A 26571-nucleotide genomic window follows, 5' to 3' on the forward strand; every position below is an offset into this window, starting at 1 on the left:
ATACCCCCACCTGCTTTCCAGCTTCCTCACTTGTACCCCCATGCCTGTGAAGAAGCTGATCTCTGTCCTGAACATGATGGTAGGAGCCACACGTCATGTAGACAGCAGCCTTCCCGTCCTGTTCCTTCTTGGAGGGACATGCAGAAGGACAGTCCTGAACATGATGAAGTTGGGACTCTCGAAGGCTGTATATGTGTGTGTTGGGGGGAGGTCAGCTCAGAGTCCCCACTCTTAGAGACCCTGAGACCCCCAGCCCAGAGCTGGTGGCACCACTGAGCTAAATCCCCAGTCCTGATGCCTCTTCTCTTGATGCTATAACACTGCTTGGTTCTGGAGCAGCTTGAGCTGGACCAATGTCTTGGCCTGGGCACCGGAGGTCAACCTAACCTTCATGTCAGCATCTTGGTTCACCCCAACCTTGGAGATGCCCTGGATGCCTGTAGCAGAGTGGCCACTGTTCCTAGACAAGGAGGAGAAGGTGGTGTTGGTAGCAACGGGTGAGAAGAAAGAAGCAGAGGAGTGGTACTTCTCGATTCAGCCTTAGGAGCTGTGACTGTAGGAGCAATGACGACTTGCAGAAGGCTGACTTGGGGGAGTTTTTCTTGGTAAGGAGAGCAAGGATCCCCTTGGAGAGTTGTGGTCCCCAGAGGACCCTCTAGCCAACAAGAGGTCCCCTGCACCTGGCCTGAAGCCTTCATTATCATGGATGATGTCTCTTCCAGGCCATGCCCTTAGAAGACCTACCCACCGGGAAGCCAGCCAAGGCAGAGTGGAGGCTGGCAGCCCCACACTGGGCCCTGCTCTTCTGTCCTGTACAGGCTCCTCACTCAGCTCCGGCTCATAGTCAAGGCCAAGTGGATGTCATCTTCAGGCTCCTGGTACTTGAGCTGCAGCAGAGAGCCCCGGCTCTCACTGGCCCCTGCAGGGTCCTCCCAGCCTCCCTGAGTGTGCCGAGGGCAGCAATCAGGAAACTTTGGGCTGGGTTTGTGTGTGGTGCTGCAGCTCAGGTTGAGTTTCTTGTGCTTATCGATGAATGATGCAGGGATCTTTCCCAGCCACCTGCACACACCACCTGCTCCCTGAGATCTTCTCCATGACCTCTGCCTTTCATCTGCTCAGAAAGCTGATCCCAGCTGGGCACAGTGGCACATGTTGCTAACCCCAGCACTCTGAAGAGAAAGGAAGGAGGGAAGGAAGGGGAGGCTGATTCTGCAGTTCAGTGACAGTGTAAGGCTCCACCACAACAGAAGGAAGTTTTGGTGGCCTTGGCAATTGGCACCCAGGTTAGATTCTCTGCATGATAGAGGGCTTCTCCTGAGGTTTGAGGTGCTGATAATGACTTTTTTGGTTCTGAGGGCTGATCTACCCTTCTAAGTCACCAGTTTTGGCTGGTGTAATGCCCGTTGACCATCCTGTCCAGGGCCCACCAGCATTCCAGGCACCGGCTAATTTGTTTTCTTGATGACATCTTCTACTACTTCCCAGGTCTGAAGGCACAACTCCAAGATCAACTTCTTCTTAGAGCTGAACACCAACCAGTATTATACCAAGATCCTGGGCTCAGCGTTGGTGTCAGCTCCTGATTTCCTATTGGAACTGGTATAGCTGTACCTGTAATCCTGCTGCATGGGAGGCTTAGGCAGGAAGTTCATAGATGTAAGGTCAGCCTGGGCAACTAAGATACAGTGGACCCTTGACTTACAAACTCAGTTCATTCGAAAGGGCTGGTTGTAACTCAAGTTGGTCAATTGAAGGCTCAGCCTCCTCTATACAGCCTTCAAAGTCTCTCTCCTCTATACAGACAGATCTCAGTGTCCTTAGAGAGACATTGGTCCAGGATTTCTCAACCCCATACAGGAAAGGAGGTTGTAAGGTTTCTTCCAGAACTCTTTAAGGGTTAAATCTGTGTCTGAGACCATCTGGAAGCACAAGTGGCTGGCATTTGGGTTAAAACTAAAATTCTGGTTATAACCCAAGTTGTTCGTATGCCAGGCTGGTCGTAACTCGAGGGTCCACTGTACTGTCTTAAAATAAAAAATGCAAGGGGCTGGGGATGTAGCTCAGCACTCCCTGGGTTCAGTCTCCTGTACCACAAAAATAAAATAAACCAAAATAAAAAATAAAAAGGCAACAATAGACAGACATGGTTAGGACCTGATGGAGTGGCAGGGCTGTGGGACATTTGTGAACAGGCTGCTAAAATAAGTCCCGGGCTTGGGCATCACTGTTCTCACTTGATAACCGTGGGGGCAGGGTGCCCTCATGCCTGCTTCTCAGCTTGTTTTTCTTAATTAAATCCTGTACCAATCATTGTAAACTTTTAATTAATTTCTAGAATTCTAAGAAGTTGATTTTTTTCCAGTTTTTGCCAGTTTTTAACAAAATGGTTTTGATGGAAAAATGGACTTCAGAAACTTCTTACCTACCATTTTCAGTGAAATCCTTGTTGGATGTTGAATTTTGTCAAATACATTTTCTCAATTAATACAATCATATTCTTTTCTTTCTCTAGCCTGTTAATATGATAATTTGCATGGATTGATTTTCAATCAAGGATCCAACCTTGTATCTCTGGAATAAATCCCTTTTGTTTGTGATGTGTAATTCTTTTTTTATAAAAGTTTAATGCTATTTGTGAATAATTTAAGTACTTTTGTGCCTATGTCATGGGGTTTATTAGTTAGCAATTTTCTTTCTTCTTGTTTTGGTTTCTTTCTCTGGTAATAAAATTAGTTGAGAAATATTCCTTTCTCTTCTTTTTTTTTTTTTTTGGTACCGGGGATCGAACTCTGGACCTTGTGCTTGTGAGGCAGGGGCCAGAACCACTGAGCTAAATCCCTGGCCCTCTCTTCTATTTTTTAAAAAAAGATTTTGTGAATTTGATGTTTATTTTTTTTGCTGGGCATGGTGGCGCACACCTGTAATCCCAGCACTTGGGAGGCTGAGACAGGAGGATTATTTCGAGTTTGAGATCAGCCTGGGCTACATAGTGAGTTCAAGGCCAGCCTGAACTACATAGCGAGTCTTTGTCTCAAAAACAAACAAACAAAAAATTTCTTTTTAAGGTATATGATAGAATATACCTGGAATTCATGTTTGGTAGAATTCATAAGGGCCTGGGGATTACTTTCTTGGGAGTTTTTAAGTTACAGATTCAATTTCTGTAATAGTTACAGGGTTACTCAAATTATCTGTTTCATATTGGGTAAATTGCAGTAATTTGTGCTTTTTAAGGAATTGGCCCATTTCATCTAATTTATCAAATTTATGTGCATAGAGCTGTTCACAGTATTCCCTTATGATCCTTTTAATGTCAGAAAGTCTATAATGATATCCTGTTTCTTTTCTGGTACTAGTAATTTGTGCCTTCTTTTTTGTTCTTTGTCAGTTTTGTTAGAGACTTGCCAATTTCATTGTTTTTTAAAGAACCAGCTCCCTTTATATTTTTTCTCTACTGTTTTTCTGTTTTCAATTTCATTGATTTCTACTTTTATTTGCACTTTTTCTTCTTCCTTCTTGAATTCAGTTTGACCTTCTTTATGTAGTCTGTTGTTTTTGTTGTCTGTTTTTAATAAGAGACAGAGTCACCCTACATTGCCCAAGCTGGCCTCAAACTCGTGATCCTCCTGCCTCAGCCTCCCAGGTTGGAACTACAGGTCTGGTGCACACTACTGCCTCGCTTCTTTACATAGCTTTTGCTTGTTTTGTTTTTGCTGCCCTGGGGATTAAACCCAGGGACTCCTACATGCTAGACAAGTGCTTTACCACTGAGCCACACCTCCAGCCCTTAGGTAGCTTTTTTTTCTTCTTTGAAGCACAACATTTATTGGTACATTTCAGATATACATAATGATAACACTCATCTTAGGGAATTTGCACCTGTACATGACATATCCTACCTCTTTTTGTAGGTTTTAAAGGCGACTAGGTGACTGATTTGAAACTTTTCCTCTTTTTTAATGTAAACATTTCCTTATAATGTGAACTTTCCTTTTAACACCAGTTTAGGAGCATCTCACAAATTTTGATGTGCTATATTTATTTTCATCCAATTAAATGTATTTTTTTTTTACTTCCTTTGATACTTTCTCTTTGGCCTGTGTGTTATTTACAAGTGTGGTCTTTCCTCTTTTGGTGCTTAGATATTTTTCTTTTATCTTTCTTTTATTGGTTTCTGGCTTGATTCCTTGTGGTCAGAGAACATAAGCTCTGTGATTTCAATTCTTCTAAATTTTCTGAAATTTCTTTTATGGCCCAGGATATGAACTATTTTTTTCTATATTCCACGGTGTATTCTACTGTTATTGTCACCAGCTAGCATGAGTTTTTAGCTGCACCTAGGATGGAAATTAAACGTGGGCTGGTCTTGAGCCTGCAGACAGCTGTCTTCATCCTCTGCTCTCTTCTTCTGGGCCCTTTAAAGGGGAGGGGCCTAGTACAGACTTCCTAGGTGTTACCAGTCAGCTGAGGGTTCTTGCCTAATTTGTATAGCAATCAGGAATTGGCAATGTTACACCCCTGGGCTTTGAATGCTGGGGGCTATTAGCCCTTTCCCTGTTGTCCGCCCTCTGCCTTTAGGAGCCGGCAGCTACCACTGGTTTCAGGAACACTTCCGTGCCTGCCTGAGGCTGCTCTACCATGCTGCTAACCTCGCAGCTGACAGCGCTGGTCCCCGTGAGCTTCAGTGTTACTAGCTGAAGACCGTCTACTCCAGATGGAAATCCCGAGTAGGTGAGAATATGCCATCTGTCTGGGTACAGTGGGGCATGCCTGTAATCCCAGCACTTGGGAGGCTGAGACAGGAGGCTGAGGCAGGAGGATAATGAGTTTGCGACTAGCCTGGGCTACATAACAAGATCCTGTTTTTGTGGGGTTTTTTTTAAAAAAAAAAAAAAAAGAGTGTTGAGGTCTCCAACTAAAATTGTGGATTTTTCTATTTCTTTCAGTTGTATTAGTTTTTGCTTCACGTGCTTTGCTTCTCTGTTAATTTGTCCACACATATTTTAGGATTGCTGTTTTTTTGTTTTTGTTTTTTGGAGACAGGATCTTGCTATGTAGCCTAGCCTGGCCTTGAACTCACTATGTAGCCCAGGCTGGCCTCAAACTCGGGGTGATCCTCCTGCCTCAGCCTCCCAAGTGCTGGCATTACAGGCCTGCACCACCCCACCAGGCTTGTACTTTGTGATAGATGGATCTTTCTATCATTATATAAAATTCCTTTCTGCCCATGGTAACTTTCATTGCTCTGAAAACTACTTTGTCTGATAGTATTATAGCCAAATCTGCTTTCTTTTGATTGTATATTTTTTCATTTTTTACTTTTCATCTACCTATTTTGCATTTGAAGTGGATTTCATATTTGGGTCACATTTTTGTTTGTTTGTTTGTTTTTTCGTTTTTTTGCTACCAGGGATCGAACACAGGACCTTGAGCGTGCATGGCAGGCGCTGGAACCACTGAGCTAAATCCCCAGCCCTGGGTCACATGTTTTAATCTACTTCGCCAGACTCTGTCTTTCAATTGGTATAATCAGACCATTTACATTTAATATAAGTAATTATATTAAGTTTTAAGATTTTTATTTTAATTTGTTTTGGGTTTTGTTTTTTGGGTACCGGAGATTGAACTCAGGACTTTGCGCTTTCGAGGCAGGCAGCAGAACGACTGAGCTAAATCCCGGGCCCTTTATTTTAATTTTTGTTCCTATTTGTTTCTTGTGGGATTTTTTGTTTGTTTCCTTCACTTGTATTTCTGCGGGTTACTTGAATATACTTTAGGTTTCTCTTTTGATTTACCTATAGTATTTTTTTAAAAATCTATAATGACTTCACAAAAATTACAAAAATAATATGTTTGTTGTAAAGAATTTAAATAAAGCAAGGCATGGTGGTGAACACCTCTAATTCCAGCATGCTGGGAGGCTGAGGCCAGAGAACTGCAAGTTCAAGCTCCACCTGGGGAACTGAGTGAGCTCCTGTCTTAGAATAAAAAAATAAAAAGTTATTCTCCAAACTATGTACTAGATTAGAAAGATTTTTAAAAAGACAAGGAGGTAGTGGTTGTGGAAAACCTGTTTTTGCTGGTATTGGGGTTCCAAAAGCAATACTGCAAAGACTAGAGCTTTGACATGCCAAGGTACCTTCGAATTTGCCTCAAATTGAAGGTCTTTCTAACCTTGCCCCCCACCCTGTGATAGGGAGGGGTTGTCTCTGAAATTTCCTTATCTACCTTAAGACCAGACTCTCCAAAGGAAACACAGTTGCCTTCCATTTCCACTCTGAAATCTCATCTATGGCAGGAAAGAAGAATGAGGAATGTAACCACACCTGGACAGACTTTATTACAAAATAATGATTGTCCCTTGGACTCATCTAAATTCCAAAAAGAATTCTTTTACAAGCTAATGTCTGTATTCAGGATTATTCCTTTCCCCTAATAATCATTTACAACTCCTCCAAATTATCTACATTCCCCATTCTCATCCTCCCATATAGAAAAGGGGTGTATAAGCTTTTGAATCATGTTGAGCAAATGTTAATTATACAGGGCTGGGGATTTAGCTCAGTGGTTCCGCCGCCTGCCGCAAGGTCCCAAGTTCGATCCCCGGTACCAAAAAAAAAAAAAAAAATTGAATAATGTTAATTATACAATGTGACTGCCTCTCTGCATGTAATAAATTTATCTGTCTTTTTCTCCATTTCATCTGTTTATTGTCAAATTGAAGCCACCTAAAGGCGTTAACTTGTCTTTTGCAATTGTCCTTCACAAATTTTCTTTTTGTTTTATTTTTGCCTGACATTCTAAATTCCAAAGAAAAGATGTTTAGTGTCGATTAATCTTGATTGTCAACTAACTTGGATTAAGAGGCTCCTGGAGAGGATTAGATTATGAGGACACTAATCTCATGAATGGGTTAGTTCATCACTGACCGGGCTATTTGGAGGTGAAGCTTAGTTGGATGAAGTGGGTCATGGGGATGTGGCTTTGGGGACTATGTCTAGACCCTGAACCCTACCTCTCAGGCTCTTTCTAAATTGCTCTTCCCAGCCACAGTGAGTTGAGCACCCTTCCTCCACCATACCCTTCCTCCATGATGTCTCTGTCTTAGAGAAAGCTGACCATGGACTAAACCTCTCAAATTGTGAACCAAAATAAACCTCTCCTTTAAATTGCAAGTATCAGGGATTTTTTCCCAGCAATGGGAAGAAAGCTGACCAGTACACACATGAAAATAATTTAAGATACAAACTGCTAGAGTAATCTATTCCAGGAAAAAGAGAAACATTGGTCATAAGGCCTCCTGATCCATGATTTTTCTTTAGATTTACAGACTCTGGAATACCCGGTGACCTTCAGATAATATCATAGACCACTACAGGATTAATGATCAGTACACTTTCTAAAATTTCCTATTTAAGCTCTTTGCTTGTAGTCATTATCTAACATGGTCATTAGGAGAGTAGTCTGGTCATTTTCTTTCTGTCATTTTCAAGGACAAAACAGGCCCAGGGATTTAGCTCAGTGGTTCTGCTGCCTGCCTCAAAAGGGCAAGGTCCTGAGTTCGATCCCTGGTACCAAAAACAAAAAAGGACAGTACGGGACATTCACAACAAAAAAACTGGAAACTGTGTTCACAGTTATGTAAAAACAAGAACAAACAAGGGCCAGGGATTTAGCTCAGTGGTTTCATAGCCTGCCTTGAAAGCGCAAGGACCCGAGTTCAATCCCAGGTACCAAAAAGAAAAAAAAAGGACAAACAAGAAAGAAAAATAACAGAACAAGAACAAAAACTAGAAAAGAGGAATAGAAAAGAAAGAATGAAAAAGAAGAACAAAATAAAGGGAAAAAAGAGAAAAAAAGTCCAATTCAAGGTGTGTCTCTGCTGTCCCTGGGAGATGGTACAGGCAAAGTCCAGACCCGAGTTGTTTAATCCCAGCAAGACAGTTGATTTATGATGGGTTTGTAGATAATCCTAGCAAGTCTGGACCTTTAGTGACACTGAAGTTCAGGCTAGTTTCTAGCTATGAGGCTGGGACTGGATTTGTTGAGTCTACTACAGTCCATATGCCTCCTGCTGGCTTGAACTTGGCACCCTCACCACAACAGCAGGAGCCACTAGATGGAGCTGACCTGTAACTGTTCTGAGTTCCAAGCTCAGTTGGGCCCTCTCTAATATGGCTACCATCGCTTCTCGGCCTTTTGGCTAAGATCAAGTGTAGTATCTAATATGGCTATCAGCCAATTGCCCTCTCCTGGGGGTGTCTGAACCTGAATAACTCACCAGCCACTGTAGTCAGCTGTGTCCACTGCTCCATTCCACTGGTGCATTTCTCCATGGAGGCCTCTGGGGTCACCAGTAGTCAGCGTGTGTCTGTGGGTTCAAGCCACCCTTCCCACATTGTGAGTCCAGACTCTGGGACAAAGCACCACCTACCACCTCCATCTGTTTCATTGAAGTCTTTCTCTTAGCTCTCCCTGTGGACTTCAATTCTCACTTCAGATTCTTCCTGGGTCCCAGACTCATTTCGCTCCTTCTCCTCATGCCACTATATTCCAATGTCAGGACACCAAATCCCAGAGAGGTTCTTTCTCTGCTGCTCACCATTCCCTCATCTTCCCAGAAGTTTGAGAGACAGTTAGGGAAACAACACCTTTCACAATAGCATCCCCAAAAAATGAAATATCTAGGAATCAATATAACAAAAGAAGTAAAAGACGTTTACCTTGAAACTACAGTACTCTGAAAAAGGAGATTGAAGAGGATATCAGAAAATGGAAATATATCCCTTGTTCTTTGGTAGGAAGAACCAATATAGTGAAAATGGCCATACTTCCAGAATTAGTATATGAATTTAATGCAATCCCTGTGAAAATACCAATAGCATATCTCACAGGATTAGAGAAAACAATCTTAAAATTCATTTGGAACCAAAAGAGACCTAGAATAACAAAAGCAATTCTGGCCAACAAAGGCAAGGTAGGGGACATCACAATTCTCAACTTGAAATTATACTACAAGGCTATTGTGATAAAAACAGCATGGTACTGACAAAAAAACAAAACAAAACAAAAAACAGACCCAAGGGTCAGTGGAACAGATTAGAAGATGTAAAAACAACCCGAAACATACTCACCCATCTTATCTTTGACAAAGGAAGCAAACATCTTCACTAGAAGAAAGATACCCTTTTAAGCTGGGGATTTAGCTCAGTGGTTCCACCCCCCTGCCTTGCAACTTCAAGGACCTGAGTTCGATCCCCTGTACAAAAAAAAAAACCACGATAGCCTTTTACACTCTTTTTTTTTTTTCTTTTGGTACCGGGGATTGAACTCGGGTCCTTGCACTTGTGCAGCAGGCAGTGAAACCACTGAGCTAAATCCCCGGCCCAATAGTAGACACACTCTTTTGTTTGTTTGTTTGTTTGTTTGTTTTTGGTTTTTTTGGAAAAGAGACCAGAATAGATTTTTTTTTTTGTACCAGGGATCGAACTCAGGACCTTGTGCTTACTAGGCAGGCAGCGGAACCACTGAGTTAAATCCCTGGCAAGATGGCCTTTTAATAAATGGTGCTAGAAAACCTGGCTTTCCACATGCCAAAGATTAAAACTAGACTCATATCTTTCACCATGCACTAAACTAAAATCAAAATGAATCAAAGACCTAAATATTGAAACAAAAATGCTAAATCTGCTGGAAGATAGAATGGGTAGAACTCTTGAAGACACTGGTGTAGGCAAAGACTTTATGAACAAAACCCCAATCACACAGGAACTATCACAAAGAATCAACAACTGGAATCTCATCTTATTAAAAAGCTTTTGCACAGCAAGAGAAACAACAACAGAGTGAAGAGACAACCCACAATGTGGCAAAAAAAAATTTACCAGCTGTTCCTCAGACATAGGACTAATATCCAGAACATATCAAGAACTTTAAAAAAATCAGACCCGCCCCAAATTTAAAGACTCAATCCAAAAAATGGGCATTTGAAATGAATAGACACTTCTCAGATGAGGAAGTACAAACAACAGACAAATATATGAAAAAATGTTCAGCATCACTGGTCATTTGGGAGATGCAAATAAAAACAACACTGAGATTCCATCTCACTCCAGAAAGAATGGCTGTTATCAAGAAATCAATCAATAACAAATGTTGGTGGAGCTGTGGGGAAAAAGGAACCCTTCTCCACAGTTGGTAGGTGTATATACTGGTGCAACCACAGTGGAAATCAGTGTGGATATTCCTCAAAAAACTAGAACTAGAGGTCTCATTGGACCCAGATATTCCCCTTTTAGTATCTCCTGGAAGAATTAAAAGCACCATACCACAAGCCGGGTGGTGGTGCATGCCTGTAATCCCGGCATTCAGGAGGCTGAGGCAGGAGGATTGCCACGAGTTTGAGGCCAGCTTGGGCTACATAGTGGGTTTAGGAACAGCCTGGACTACATAGTGAGACCCAGTATATAAAAAAAAAAAAGCATCATAGCACAACAATATATGCACACCCATGTTTATAGCAACACAGTTTATAATAGCTAAATCTTAGGGCTGGGGATTTAGCTTAGTGGTTCTGCTGCCTGCTTTGCAAGCACAAGGTCCTGAGGTGGATCCCCCGGTAGCAAAAAAAAAAAAAAAAAAAAAAACCCAACCCTATAATAGCTAAATCTTGGAAACAGCCCAAATGCCCATCAACTGATGAATGGGTAAAGATTTTTTTTTTATACAATGGAGCACTACTCTGCCATTAAAGAAGGACAAGCTGGAGAAATTTCTAGCTAAACGGATGTACTTTGAGACCATACTCTTAAGTGAGCTAAATCAGACACACATGTTTAAATACCACATTGTTTCTCTGGTGTGAGAAAGCAAATGTGGAAATAAAGACCAAAATATATCATAGATATTGGGAAATGGGATGAAAAATGTTCAAATGAGAAGGGGAACAAGGAGAGGGAGCAAAGTAAAGACAAGAAAAAAAAAGAATAGAAGGAAGAAAGAAAACAGCTTTTGTGAATAAGGAGGGGTAGAGGGCTTGAAGTGAGGGAAGGGGAATGGGAAAAAAAGAAGCAAGATATAATATATAGAGGTATGCATTCTCTATGATGACTGTGATCATTATGTATATCTAAAATGTATCAATAAAAAATAAATTAGAAAAAAAAAGAAAAGAAGTATAGAAGGAGCTTAACTCAATCTGATAAAAGCCATTTATGACAAACCTACTGCCAACATCATGTTAAATGGGGAAGAACTGGAAGCTTTTCCTCTAAAATCAGGAAGACAAGGCCAGGGATGTAGCTCAGTGGCCCCACGCCTCCCTGGCAAGAGCAAGGTCCTGAGTTCGATCCCCGATATAAAAAAAAATCAGCAATGTAGCAGGATACAAAACACAAAAATCAGTAGTGTTCCTGTACACCAGTAATGAACTCACTGAGAAAGAAATTGGGAAAATAATACTATTCACATGAGTATCAAGAAAAATTAAATACTTAGATATTAGCCTAACTAAGGAAGTGAAAGACCTCTACAATGAAAATTACAATACTCTGAAAAAGGAGATTGAGGAGGATATGATAAAATGGAAAGATACTCCCTGTTCCTGAAGAAGCAGAGCCAATATAGTCAAAATGGCCCTACGTCCAAAATTGATACACAGATTTAACACAACTCCAATCAAAATACCAATAGCATTCTTCACAGAACTGGTGAAAACAATCCAAAAATTCACATGGAGCCAGGAGAGACCTAGACTAACAAAACCAATCCTAAACAACAAGCAAGACCAAGACAGGAGGCATCACAATGCTGGACTTCAAGTTATACTACAAAGCTACAGTGATAAAAACAGAATGGTACTGGCACAAAAACAGACATGTGGATCAATGGAACAGAATAGAGGATGCAGAAATAACTCCAGGCAATTCAGCTATTTAATCTTTGACAAAAGGGCCAAAAATGTGCACTGTATATTTACACTGTAGGAAATATAGCCTCTTTAATAAATGATGATGGAGGCCAGGGATTTTAGCTCAAGCACAAGGTCCCAAGTTCGATCCCCGGTACCAAAAAAAATAATAATAATAAATGATGATGGTAAGATTGGCTATCTTCATGCAGAAGATTGAATCTGGACCCATATATATCACCATGCACTAAACTAAAATCAAAATGGATCAAAGATCTAAATGTTAAAACAGAAACACTTAATCTGCTGCAAGGTAAAATAGGTAAAACTCTTGAAGTAATCAGGTGTGGTGGTGCCTGCTTGTAATCCCAGAACTCAGGAGGCTGAGGCAGAAAGACTGCTGTGAGTTCAAGGCCAGCCTGGGTGCCTCATTTGTTTGAGTTCCTGCACTCCATTCTTGAGTACATCCTATATCTACCTCAAATAAATCCTACTCATGCCTCTTTTACTGACATGTCCTGAAAATTCTTTTTCCATGATGGGAGTCATCAAACCTTCATACTTATGTTAAAGGGGTGGGTAAAGTTCCTTATATCAGCCTCAGGGATCCTCAGACTCAGCCCCTGACATCTTTCTTGGTGAGCCAGCAGCAGGAGGTTAAAAAGAGAGAGAGAGAGGCATCCTTTGGAATTCATCTGGCAGAAAACTCAAACCCTTTAACTTTTTTCTGTTGGTTACCAAAAAGAAGTACACAAAGGAAATCTTGGAGACATGCAATGAAACTTTCTAGAACACGAGATTGAGAAGTTATTGTTGTTTTTCTTCAGTACCATGGATCGAACTCAGGACCTTGCACTTGCAAGGCAGGCAAGGCACCCTGATCTAAATTCCTGGCCCAAGATTGAGAAGTTAAGGAAAGAGAGACCTGTGACCAATACTCCTGTGAGACTTGGAGGACTTACAACTACTAAATAAAGAGATTGATTCAGGATAAATTAAAAAAAAAAAAAGGAGCCAGCCTGAACTGCACAGTGGAACCTTATCTCAAAAACAAAACAAGCCAGGCGTGGTGGCACAGGCCTGTAATCCCAGCACTTGGGAGACTGAGGCAGGAGGATCACTAGGAGTTCGAGGCCAGCCTGGGCTACATAGTGAGTTCAAGGCCAGTCTGAACTATATGAGACCCTGCCTCAAAAACAAACAAAAATTGGGCCGGGGATTTAGTTCAGTGGCACCACACCTGCCTCGCAAGCGCAAATTCCTGAATTTGAACCCCAGTACCTCCCCCGACCCCCAAAAAAACCTTTTGAAGTAGGCAAGAACTTTCTGAACAAAAGTCCAATGGCACAAGAAATAATACCAGCAATCAACAAATGGGATTATATCAATTTAAAACCTTTTGCACCGGAAAGGAAACAGCCAACAGAACAAAGAGACAACCTATAGAATGGGAAACATTTTTGCAAGGTATACCTCTGACAGAGGACTAACATCTGGAAAGAACTCAAAAAAATTAGACCCCTCAAAATAATTGCCCAATCAAAAGTGGGCAGCTGAAACGAATAGAAATTTCTCAGAAGAAGAAATACAAATGGTCAAAAAAAATGAAAAAATGCTCAACATCACTTGCCATTAGAAAAATGGAAATTAAAACAATACTGAGATCCCACCCTACCCCAGAAAGAATGGCCATCATCAATAAATCAAATAATAACAAATTCTGGGGGGTTGTGATAAAAAAGAAACCCTACTACATTGTTGCTGGAATATAAATTAGTACTACTATGGAAATAAGTACGGAGATTCTTCAAAAAACTAAAAGTAGAAATTCCATTTGACCCAGCTATTCCTCCTCCAGGTATCTTCCCAAACAGTTAAAGTCATCATACTACAGTGACACATGCATACCCATGTTTATATCAGTGCAATTCATAATAGCTAAATCAGGGAAGTGGCCTATACGTCAATCAACAGAGGAATGGATAAGGAAAATGTGGCATTTATGCACAATGGAGTACTACTGTGTCATAAAGAAGGATAACATTGAGGCATTTTTAGGAAAATGGACACACCTTGAAACTATAATGTTAAGTGAAATAAATCAGACACACAAGCTTAAATTTCACATGGTTTCCCTTAGATGAGAAATCCAAAATATAAATAAAGAGCAAAATAAAAGATAAGTAATAGGAAGTAGGGAGCTAAATATTTTTCAAATGGGAAGGGGATCAAGAGATGGAAGAAGGGAGGAGGGGGAGGAGGGAAAGGAGGTGAAAAAAGAATTGAGGTGTGTCTGTATATGTACCAACTCCCCAGAACTAACGTAAATCCTTATGTACTGGAAACATGTACTGATAAAAAATAAACACTGAATATTTCACTTGAGCCATATAAAAAACAAAAACCAAAAAAAGGACCAGGGATTTAGGTCAGTGGTTCCACCGCCTGCCTTGCAAACACAAGGCCCTGAGTTCCATCCCCGGTACAAAAAAAAAAAGGCGTGGTGGCACACACCTGTAATCCCAGCACTCAGGAGGCTGAGGCAGGAGAATTGCTGCAAGGCCGAGGCCAGTCTGGGCTACATAGTGAGTTCAAGGCCAGCCTGAACTACATTGCAAGACCCTGTCTCAAATAAAATAATAATAATAATAATAATAATAATAATAATAATAATAATAATACAAAGGGCTGGGGACATAGTTCAGTATGAAGGCTCTAGATTCAATCCTCAGTACTGGGGGGCGGGGGAGGGAGGTCAAACAAGGAGCCGGATGTGGTGGTGCATGATAGCCTGGGCTACACAGTGAGACCCTGTCTCAAAAAACAGATCAAGGCTGCAATTGCTGCCCAGCGCGCCCTTAGCACCAAGCCCGCCCGCCAATCGCGGCGCCTCCCTTTCCGGGCCCAGATCCCAGACCGCGACATTCTCAAACTGCTGAAGCGGCCTGAGAGGGCGGCAGGGAGGTGAGCGGGGAGGGTGATGCAGCCGCAGGCCGAGGGACCTTAATTTTGGGAAGTGAGTAAAACTGGTTTTGAAAGTCAAGAAGAGGGCAGCTGCAGAGAGGAAGTATATTAATGTTAGGAGAAGATTGGATCTGCTGGGTACCGGTGTTTACCTTTGGTAGAAAACCTGTTCAGTGACCTAGTTCATATAACAGGAAAGCCTTCGACAATCAAAATTATCTGCTGTGAAAGCTGAAGAGGAAAATGCCCATTTTGATTTTGTTTTGGAACCTTATAAACTTGAAAATGCAAGATTGAGTAAAGAAAATAAGGAATGAGAGTTGAACAATTAAACTCTTCAAGCCTCAGTTTGCTTAATACTGCAAATGAGAATAATCTGATAGGGTTGTAAGAAGTTAGATAATTCATATAAGACATTTAAAATAATGTCTAGTACATAGTCAACTTCTCATGTTAGCATTACTGTTCCTTATAACATCTCTGGTCACTTTCTAGTCTTAAAATATTTCATAAAGATAATATTTTCCTAAGTGAACATTTGTGAAGTTTAAATAATACAGAAAAGTATGTTGAAAAATTACCTAATATTCTACCGACTAGAGTCAGTCACCACCAAATTTTGGTTAGCTGACTTTTATTTATTTATTTTTATTAAGTTTATTGGTACATTTTAGGCATAAAATACAGTTACATTCATCATTGGGATCTTGTACCTTTACATGAGTATCTTGGTTCTTATTTTTGGCTGACTTTTAAATCTCTATATAATCATAAGAATATATTGGGCTGGGGATTTAGCTTAGTGGCACCATGCCTGCCTCGCAAGCACAAGGTCCTGAGTTCGATCCCCAGTACCAAAAAAAAAACAAAAAAGAATATATAGCCAAATAATTATGTATATGAATATATATTCATGAATATTATATGTGGATATATATGAATATATATACATTCAGATATGTCTTGGCTTTTCTCCTACTTTAATATAGTTCTGTGATATCTTTTAATATCCTTTGTGATGAGTGCAGAGTATTCAATCCTATGGATGTATCTTTTTTTTAAAAAACTTACCCTATAGATGGATATAATGTGTGTGTGTGTGTGTGTGTATCTATGTGCTGGGAATCAAACCTGGGGCCTTATAGGTGCTAAGCAGGTGCTCTACCGCTGAGCTACATTCCCAACCCATCAAACATTTTTTTCAATGTAACTGGTATGGACTACTCCCAAATCTGTGGTAAAATGATAAATATATCTCTTTAAAACTTTTTAAAAATATGGGTAGGGGCATGGCTCAGTGGTAGAGTCCTTGCCTAGCATGCAAAAGACCCTGGGTTAAAAAAAAAAAAAGACCCTGGGTTTAATCTCCAGAACTTTCAACAAATAAAAATAAATAATAAAGACAAAACATATATATAGAGAGAGAAAGAAAAAAATAATGAATTATACCTGGAGTTAAAGAAACTGCTCAAAACAAAATATGAAAGAGTTGATGGAGCCGAGGATTTAGCTCAGTGGTTCTGCCACCTGCCTTGAAAGTGCAAGGTCCCGAGTTCGATCCCCAGTACCAAAAAAAAAAGGAGTTGAAAACTACATTCAAGAAGTGTGCATGTAAAACAGCAGACCTGAAATTTCTAAATAACCAATATATTCACAAATTCAAACTTTTGGAGAAAGAGAGCAAAGTTGAAAAAAATTCAACAAGTTCATGAAAAGAATTTGCACGCTCTACTACCAATTCCAGGTGGCAAGAAAAGAAGCATTGGAGTCAGATGCCAGCATATGCAAGTTGATGAGTTAGTTCCTCCCTATGAAGTCACTTCTTACCCAGCTCCACAGCCAGATGCCCCTTCTATCACAGACCTGCAAGTGGTTGATAACAGGATTCAAGAACTTCAGCAGGAAGTTCATCAGCTACAAGAAAAGCTAGCAGTGATGGAAAACAGTGTAAGAGATTACAGCAAATGGATTGAACTATGAGAATGAGAGACTGAGCAGTTGTCAGTTGCTTCGGATGGTGGTCGCTCCCCGGATATCCTGTCTCTGGAAACTAGAAATAAAACCAATGTAGGGGCTGGGGATTTAGCTCAGTGGCACTGCGCCTGCCTCGAAACTGCAGTGCAAGGTCCTGAGTTCAATCCCCAGTACCTTAAAAAAAAAAAAAAGTGAAGCTGATAGCTTATTTAAATGTGCAGGTTGACTTTCTTCAGCAAGCTAATAAAGACCTGGAGAAGCATATTCCAGAGCTTATGGAAACCAAGGAAACAGTAGCAAATGAAGTAGTTAATTTAAGTAACAAAAATGAAAAATTCTGGATGTGAGGGCAATCTGGCTGCAACATCTGATGCCTGTTTGATCGACAGGTTGATTCGGCTGATCTGGCTGGCCTGGCGGGTGTCCTCTTCCTCCCTCACTGCATGTGTGTCCCTCCCGAAGCTGTGTGCTCAGTTGAGGTATAGGAGTATAGGTATAGGAGTAGCAGCGCTTCCCTGCTAGAACCTCCAAACAAGCTCTCAAAAATGAAAAACTCTGCCAAGAATTAACTGAAACAGATCAGTTCATACAGCAACTAAAAAGACATAAAGAAGAAATCCTTGAGACTGCTGATAAAGAACTTGAGGAAGCAAAGAAAGAGATGAAAAGAAACCTCTGTGAAATGCAGAATCTTGAAGAAACAATGGCAAAATTTCAACAGGAATTAGATTTATGCCATAAAGAAAAGGAGAGACTGAGTGATGACCTCCTAAAATCAGACCTGGAAACTGTTGTTTATCAGCTTGAACAAGAAAAGTAAAGACTTAGCAAAGTGCTTATTTCAGCAGCACATATACTAAAATTGGAATGATACAGAGAAGATTAGCATGGCCCCTGCACAAGGATGACATGCAAATTCGTGAAGCATTCCATATTTAAAAAAAAAAAGACAGCAAAAAAAATAGAAAGTTTTGCAGTTACAGAAAGAGAGCTTACTTTGGAAGTCTAGAGGAAGAGGCTAGAACATGGAATAAAATATCGAGACAGGTTACCTTCTCTTTTAGATACATTTCTCAAAGGTATAGAAGAAGAATGTGATTATTATAAGAGCAAGAAAGACTCCAACATATAATACAGAGCAGATCTTGCTCTATAAATTACTGTCCATGTAAAAAAAAGAATCCCAGAATTTAAAACACCAGAAAAGAGTGATTACAATTCAGAAATTCATCTGGTCACAAGAGAAAGAGATGAACTTCAGTATATGCTAGAAAGATTTGAAAAATATATGGAAGATATACAATGCAATGTTAAATTATTGGCAGCAGAAAGAGATAAACTAAATGTCTTATATAATGAAGCTCAGGAAGAATGTGCACTAAGATAGGAATCAACCCATACCACTGTGCCCAGTAGTCTTGTTAGTCTTATGGAAAAGGAACTTGCCTTACCTGGCTTTAAAAAAATTATGAAAAGAAAAAGAAGGAGGGGGGAGGAGGAGGAGGAGGAGGAGGGGAGGAGGAGGGGGAGGAGGAGGAGGAGGAAGAAGAGAAGAAGAAGAAGAAGAAGAAGAAGAAGAAGAAGAAGAAGAAGAAGAAGAAGAAGAAGAAGAAGAAGAAGAAGAAGAAGAAGAAGAAGAAGAAGAAGAAGAAGAAGAAGAATTATGGGAGAAAAGGAAGATTTAAGAGAAAAGTTTGAAGATATCCAGGAAATGAGTGTTTTTGGCAAATCAGAATTAGAGAAAACTATCGAACATTTGATGTGTGTTAATTATCAGCTTGAAAGTGAAAAATATGAATTACAATCAAAGTGTTAATAATGAAAGAAACAATAGAGTCACTACAGAACAAATCAAAACTCCAAGTTCAAAAGCTTAGCCATGTGGCTGGTGACTCATTCCATCAAACAACAGAGATGAACTCCCTTAGGATAGTAAATGAGCAGCTACAGCGGTCACTTGATGACTATCAGCACCAACTGTCCATAAAAAGAGGTGAATTTGAATCTTCCCAAGAACAAATTAAAATACTGGAGGAAAATATAGATGAGCTAAACCTTAAGATGACTTTACAGAATGAAGAGGCTCATGTAATGAAAAAGACTACTGATGTTACTGATAAAGAGAAAAGACTTCCTCCAGGAGACTATGCATGAGAAGACAGAAAAGACTGCAAACTTGCAAAAAATTCTTGCTAGTAAAGAAAAAGCTGTTGCTCAGATGAAGATAACTGTCTTCAAGTATGAATTTTATCTATGAACCAACTGAAAGGAAACATTGAGTAATCCAGACCGGGAGATATGCAGCCTCCAGTGTCAGCTTGATGCAACTCTCAAAGAACTTGATGAGGTAGGAAAGTCTAGAGAAATATCTTTCAAGGAGAACAGAAGTTTACAAGGTGACCTGGCTACAATGGCAAGAGAAAATCAGGACAACTCATTGGAATTGGAGACCGCATTGCAAGAAAAAGAAGAAACCAAGAGAAGAGTTCATAATTACATAACTGAGGTGTCCCGATCGGAAAGCTTAATGGCTGCTAAGGAGCAAGAAAACCAAGATAGATAGATAGATAGATAGATAGATAGATAGATAGATAGATAGATACCTGTGTGGAAGACTGGGAGATCAAAGCTCATCAAGCTGAAGGAGAAAGCAGCTCAGTTCAACTGGAACTTCTTTCTATTGACACAGAGACAAGACACCTTGGGAAAGAGTGGACCTACTAGAAAAAGAAAGTCAGGTGCACATAAATGCACATCTTGCTTATGAATCTCAGATTTCATCAATGGCAAAAGCCATGCTAGATTAGAAGAAGAGCTGAGACATCAAGAAAATGAGAAAGCAACAGTATTAAATGATTTGTCTTCTTTTAGAGAACTTTGCATTAAGCATGATTCAGGCAAAGATGTTAGGACCCAACAGTCAAATTCTAAAAATCTTGAGTTGGAGAGGGCTCTGGTAGAATTAGAAAATGTATAGTCAGGCACCAGGGATTTAGCTCAGTGGTTCCGACACGTGCCTCGCAAGGACCCAAGTTTGATCTCTGGTACCAAAAAAAGAAAAAGAAAAAAGAAAATGTATAGTCAGAATCAGGCCTATTAAAAAAACAACTTTCAAGTGAGAGATACATGATTAAAAACTTTGAGGGCCAGGGACATAGCTCAGTGGCACTGCACCTGCCTGAGGTCCTGAGTTCAATCCCTGGTACCAAGAAACAAACAAAAAACCTTGAATTACTGTTGGTTACAAATAGCGATAAAGAATTTCATTCTCATTTAAACTTCCATGAGAAAGATACACAAATTCATCTACATAAGAAGAAGTTAATCCTTTCAGAAAGCAAATTAACTAGTCAAAGCTGGGGAAACACCATGCTTTGAACTAAAGGGGGACAGTTACAAACAGATATGATACTCTAAAAAGGCAAATTTCAATGGAAAGACATGAAGGAGAACAGTCTTCATACACCACTCCTCACTTCTACTCTGAAGTCTCCCTCACATTCTCCAGAACATAAAGAATAATGGTTTTCGGGCCGGGGATTTAGCTCAGTGGTTCCAGCGCCTGCCTCGCAAGCACAAGGTCCTGAGTTCAATCCCTGGTACCAAAAAATAAATAAATAAATAATGGTTTTCCATGAGTTTCTTTATGGTTTTGTTTGTTTGTTTGTTTTTGTACCAGGAATCGAACTCGGAATCAAACTTGTGCTTGCCAGGCAGATGCTGCACTGCTGAGCTATATTCCCAGCCCCTACATGGATTTTTTTACCTTTGTTTTTTTTTTTTTTTGGTACCGGGGATCGAACTCAGGTCCTTGCGCTTGCGCAGCAGGCAGTGAAACCACTGAGCTAAATCCCTGGCTAGATGGATTTTTAAAAGAATACGACTGAAGTATTTGAAGTAGTCATTTCTGAAAATCATGAACATGGACATTAAAAAAAGAAAACAAAACAGACAAGTCGAACAAGGGCTTAGAGTATAGCTCAGTACTTATCTAGCATAGGTGAAGAAAAAAGAAAGTCATATGAAACACTAAAAACTGAAGAGGAGCTGGGGGCGCGGGGTACAAGTGTGTAATCCCAGCACTGGGGAGGCTGAGAGGCAGGAGGATCATCGTGAGTTCAAGGCCAGCCTGCACTACAAAGCAAGAGACCTTGTCTCAAAAATACCAAAAAATAAAACATAAAAATTGAAGGGGAAAAAGAAGCCTATTACATTTACTCATATCATTACTCTTTCCCCTTTTTATTCCTTACTAATGTTTTGCAATTTCTTTTTTCTTTTCTTTTTTTTTGGTAGTGGAATTGCTCTGAGCTATATCCTCAGCTCCTTTTTATTTTTTATTTTCAGACAGTCTCACCAAGTCACTAAATTGTCCAGACTGGACTTGAACTTGTGATGCTCCTGACTCAGGCCCCCCCGAGTGCTAGCATGTGCCACCATGCTTGGCTTGAGATTTCTTTTTTATCTTTTCTGTTATTTTTCAAGAATTTTCTTTAGCCATTCTTTTAGAGTAGATTTGCCAGTGACAAATACTCTTAATTTTCCTTTATCTGAGAACCTCTTGATATTCCCTTCATCCCTGAAGAGTATTTTATCTGGATATAAAATTGTGAGCTAATTGTTCTTTTCTTTGAGCACTTCAAAGGTGTTGTGTCACTTTCTTATGGCCCACATGGTTTCTGATGAGAAATCCATTACTATTTGAACCATTTCCCTGTTGGTGATGTGTCATATCCCTTTTGTTGATTTTAAGACTTTGTCTTTGGTTTTCAAAAGTTTGTCATATGACACAACACAAATTTCTTGGAGTTTACTTTGTTTGAGATTTTCTTGAGCTTTTTGAATCTATAGATTTATATATTTTTTCCAAAATTGGAAAAATTGAGCTGGGTGCGGTGGCACATGCTTGTGATCCCAGCTACTTGGCAGGCTGAAGTGGGTGAATTGCAAGTTTAAGGCCAGCCTGGACAACTTAGCAAGATCTTGTCTCAAAATGAAAACATTTTTTAAAGGGCTGGGATGTAGCTCAGCACTCCCTAGGTTCAATCCCCAGTACAAAAGAAAAATTTTACAAAGGGAAAAATTGCAAAAACTTTGCAAGCCCTATATTACTTCTCTCTTGACTCCAAAGATATGAACATCAATCTTTTTTTTTTTTTCTTTTTAAGTCCTAAGGCTCAAACCCAAGAATTGCACACATTAGGTCTTTTATTATAGTTCCGCATATTCCTGAGGCTGTGATCTTCTTGCCTCAGGGCCACATGTAGCTGGGATTACAGCCTTGCAGCACTGAACGTGGTCTTTTGCTTGTTTGTTAAAGTTAGGATATTTTTGTTGTTGTTGTTGTTGAATTGCAAAAGCTTTTATACATTCTGGATACAAATCCCTTACCGGAGCTATGATTTGCAAATATCTTGTCCCATTCTATGTGGTTGTCTTTTCATTCCCCCCTTCCCCTCCACCTCAGCGCTGGTGACCAAACCCAGCTGCAACCCAGCCTTCATTCTTTTTCTTTCTCAGAGGTTTTAACAGATTGTAATTACTCATTTTTTTGTACTGATATGATTTGTGATATCAGAATAGGCAGAAACATTTCATTTTATAGAATAACCCAATAGGTCATTAAAAGTTGTTTAGATCATATTCTTCTTTCTAAATCTTTTCCACTGCCTTCCCATCTCTCACACGATAAGAGGCCAAATCTGTGCAGTCACTGGAAATTCCTACATGACCTGGGTCTCCACTGTGCCTTGAACTCACGTCCTGTTCTCTCCCCTCCTTCACTGAGTTCCAGCCACATCAGCCTCCTCACTGCCTCTTTAACAAGCCTTGGGGTTTTTACTTCTTATTCCTGCTGTCTGGCTTTCCCTTCTTGCACATCTGCAAGGCCAGTTCTTCCTCTTGCTGTAAGTTTTCACCCAAGAGCCACTTTCCCTCAAAGCCTTTTAAGAGCTACCATGTTTATAATCCATGCTACCATAAAATTTATACATTGTCCATCCTTATATTTAATTAGTTTGTCTGGAAGAGGAAGAATGTCTGATACTCATTCACTTTCCTTTGTGTTTTCCACACTGTAGGTGCTCAACTAATGCAGACTTGTAAATGGAATAACATATAAAAGTATGTACGTTGTATAAATTTATAGTATTATTACTGTTTTGTTGTTATTAATATAATACTATTGTAATTTGCTGATGTATAAAATAATTATTCAAAAATTAGTCTACCTAAAACTAATAGTTTTGTTGATATTTTATTCAACTGACCATTCATTTTGGTTAAAAAAGAATTTTTCATGTTTTAGAATCATATTTCTGATAGAGAGCTATCCTTCCTGAATTGAGGCTATATTTCCTTGATGTAGTAAAGGCAGACTTATTAATACTTTCCTATATTGATACTGATGTATATTGTATCATTAAGAGGAACTTAATACATATATGAATATTTCACCATCAAAACAGACCAGTGCTTATGTATGCCAGATACACCGCAGTTTCCCACAAATATTTATTGATTAAATGAATGAACATACAGATAATAAATATGTACTATCAATGAAGACAAGACTGGTAGAAATTAACAAAATAATTTTAAAGGAGCTTTTTTTTTTCATTTTTGGTACCGGGAATCAAACTCAGGGCCTCACGCTTTCCAGGTAGGCGCTGTGCCACTGAGCTACATTCCCGGCCCCAACAAAGTAATTTTAAATAAAATTCAATGCATGATTAAATGAAAGGAGGTAGGATGAATGAATTTATCACATTTAAAAATGTAATCTAGGCCAGGGGGTTAGCTCAGTGGTACAGCCGCCTGCCTCCCAAGCTCAAGGTTCAGAGTTTGATCCCTGGTACCAAAAAAAAAATGTAATCTATATACTAGAATTCTAGCTTTTTAACTAAGCTAATATTCATTTGACAAACATTTCTTGAGAGTTGTCAATCATTCTTCAGGATAGAAGATGAATGAAATGTAGTCCTTCCCACCCTGATCCCCCCCCCATTTTTCTCTCTCATGCATACACATATCCATACATACTGCCTCACAAGTGCTAACAAAACAGAAATAATCACAGATATCTATGATTGTAAACTCATAATATTCATGACAGTTATACAGTTTACTGAATATCAGTAAATCACTGCTTTCTGGCCAGCAAGCCAAGAATGTAAGGAGGGAGGATACCATAGTTTGGCCTAGTATGGTATCAGAAGATAAAATGAAAGATTAAAAAATAATTCCCTTCACATGACTTAGGCAATGTAGAATGTGTTTCAAAATTTCTGATATACTTTATTTATTTATTCGATACCAGGGATCAAACTCAGGACCTTGCACTTGCGAGGCAGGCAGCGGCACCACTGAGCTAAATCCCGGGCCCTGATACACTTTTTTAATGAAGGAAATAATTTGTCACAGTTATCTTCTAAAGGAAACAATTGTTCATAAAAACATTAGATAAAATTTTAAGGCTAGCTGGTTAAGAGTGTCATCATTTTTTGTCATCACTTCTGAATATATTTATTGATTACATTGAGATTGAGAAAAGTGGTCGGGGAATTTAGCTCAGTGGTTTCGCCGCTTGCTGCGCAAGCGCAAGGGCCCAAGTTCAATACCCGGTACAAAAAAAAAAATTAAATGGGAGATTGAGAAAAGTTACATTCACCCTGGATATACCTTTGTGTAACAGTCCAGAAAATCATGGTAAGAACTACAGGCTCCCTTAACTGGTTCAGTCAGCCCAACCTGTGTCAGAATCAGGGCTAAAATAAGCTCTCTGTTAAAATATTCTAATATATTTAGAGTAGATTTCATGTAGTGTAAAGAGGAAAGCATTATGTCCCACTGATTTGTATGTGTTTTCAACGGTAATTTAACATAGTTATGTTTGCATGCTAATAAAATCATATGTTCATAAGAGAGATGGAAAATAATTAACAAATGGTTAACAAATAGGGTTATAGAAGAAGGAAAACTTGGAGAATGATATTTAAAGAAATTCTCTTTATAGTGAACTAATTGTGAAAAATTAAAACTGTAATGTGTAGGATCCGAATATTTTTTATTTCCTTTCAACTTGTATACAAAGGAGTTGGCATTCTTGAAAGTTCTTCCCAGAAATGTATTTCACAGATGCTCCTTTCAAACTCTGAAAAGAGTACTACCAGACAAATTGATTCCTCAGGCCACAGTTAGAAAATCACTCTGGTGTGGACCTTATTTAACATTTTCTAATTATAAGTTGTATGATGCTAATTAGTTAGGGCACTTCACCCAATTGTCTTAAATGCTAATGTTTCCTTTTGTATTTTCCTACAGAGGAAATGTGAATTTTACTTGCTTCTAACATCAGCAAATTTTCCTACATTTCTTGACCAGTGAACACTGCACCGTTGCCAACCAGTTTGACCTTATTAACACTACTGCTATATTTGGAAAAACACTTTATGCCAGTTGTAAGACCGAGGGCCTTACCAAACGCTCCGAGGAGCTGACTGCAGTGAAGAGCGCCCAGGAAGGAACACACTGGACAAGTTGGAAAATAAAACAGACCTTTATTAGTCTGGCCAGACGGCACTCCCAAAGCAAAATAGCTTAGAGAGGCAACTGGCTCAGAGTCCGAGGCTGTTTTTATAGGGGGTTGAGGGGGAAGTTAACATATAGAATTAAAGAAAAGGGGACAAAGGTTAGTGGTCGACTGTCACGTATTGATGGTCCGCAGACATTTGCAGCTTGTTCTATAGACTGTGGTGTCCGGAACATCAGTTCCGGGCAATCAAAGAGTTGAGTAGTTTACTTTGGGACTTTAGGTCTCTTACAGATTTTTATCTAGTGTCCCAAAACTAACAAGCATCTTTATCCATTAACTCACATTTAATCACAATGGGGCTGGAGAAAAGGAACAAAGGTTAAGCAGTCCCACACAGTGTTCCAGTATCTGTATAAATATTAGTTTATTTAATCCTCAGTAATTCTATGATGTAGGTACTATGAATACTAACTTTAACACTACTTTCTATTCTTTTTTTTTTTTTTTTTTTTTTGGTACCCGGGATCAAACTTGGGTCCTTGTGCTTGTGAGGCAGGCGGCGGAACTGCTGAGCTAAATCCCCAGCCCAACACTTCTTTCTTATTAAGCAGAACTGAAATTTATTTATTCATACTGAAATGTATTCATACTGGAAATATAGTCCATGGCCACCATGATAGGTAAAAACCTATCATTTTAACCTTCTAAAAAAAGCTTTACAAAATGAAACCTTTCTCCAAAGACATAACTAGAACAAAATGTTAGTTAAAAGTATAATCATTATTATTGAGATTTAAGTTATGTAAAAGTTAATTTAACTTTTTCATATTTCCCTTAATATGATTGGTTGCCTCAGAGTGTACCTGGGTAAGGTAATACCTTCAAGTTGGAAAGTAATTAAATAGATTCTTCCTATCTTATGTTGTTCAGAAGAGATCCTTAGTCAAACTGAGACCATTACTGATTTCCTAGGTGATATTTATGTTCTATAATTACCAGCTGCTATAACCTTTTACAGACTTTTAAGCAAGAGGTCAGATAGCTCAGGATTTTCAATAAACTTTTTGTTTGGTTAAAAATTATTTAGTTCCAATCACCTGTTGCTTTAACATGTATGCATACAGCTAAATTCTTGAATTATTCTTAGGCTGTGTTCCTCATGTAAGTAATATCTTTGCTTTATTGTCCTGAC

At 39.4% G+C, this 26571-nt stretch overlaps 1 non-coding gene and 2 pseudogenes across 1 annotated transcript; all 3 read left to right on the forward strand.

The window, feature by feature from the left end:
* Positions 1-40: 40 nt before the first annotated feature.
* LOC101722564 (centrosomal protein of 135 kDa-like) lies at positions 41-20361 on the forward strand (annotated as a pseudogene).
* Positions 8184-8281, forward strand: LOC147824320 (U2 spliceosomal RNA; annotated as a pseudogene).
* LOC147824321 (U6 spliceosomal RNA) lies at positions 17679-17785 on the forward strand. The gene has a single exon (XR_015442468.1). It is a non-coding gene; the product is annotated as a U6 spliceosomal RNA (small nuclear RNA).
* Positions 20362-26571: the final 6210 nt, after the last annotated feature.

The sequence above is a fragment of the Heterocephalus glaber genome, unplaced genomic scaffold (assembly GCF_053883595.1).
Source record: "Heterocephalus glaber isolate CG9 unplaced genomic scaffold, H.glaber_assembly_v1.0 deba00001547, whole genome shotgun sequence".
Taxonomy (NCBI): domain Eukaryota; kingdom Metazoa; phylum Chordata; class Mammalia; order Rodentia; family Bathyergidae; genus Heterocephalus; species Heterocephalus glaber.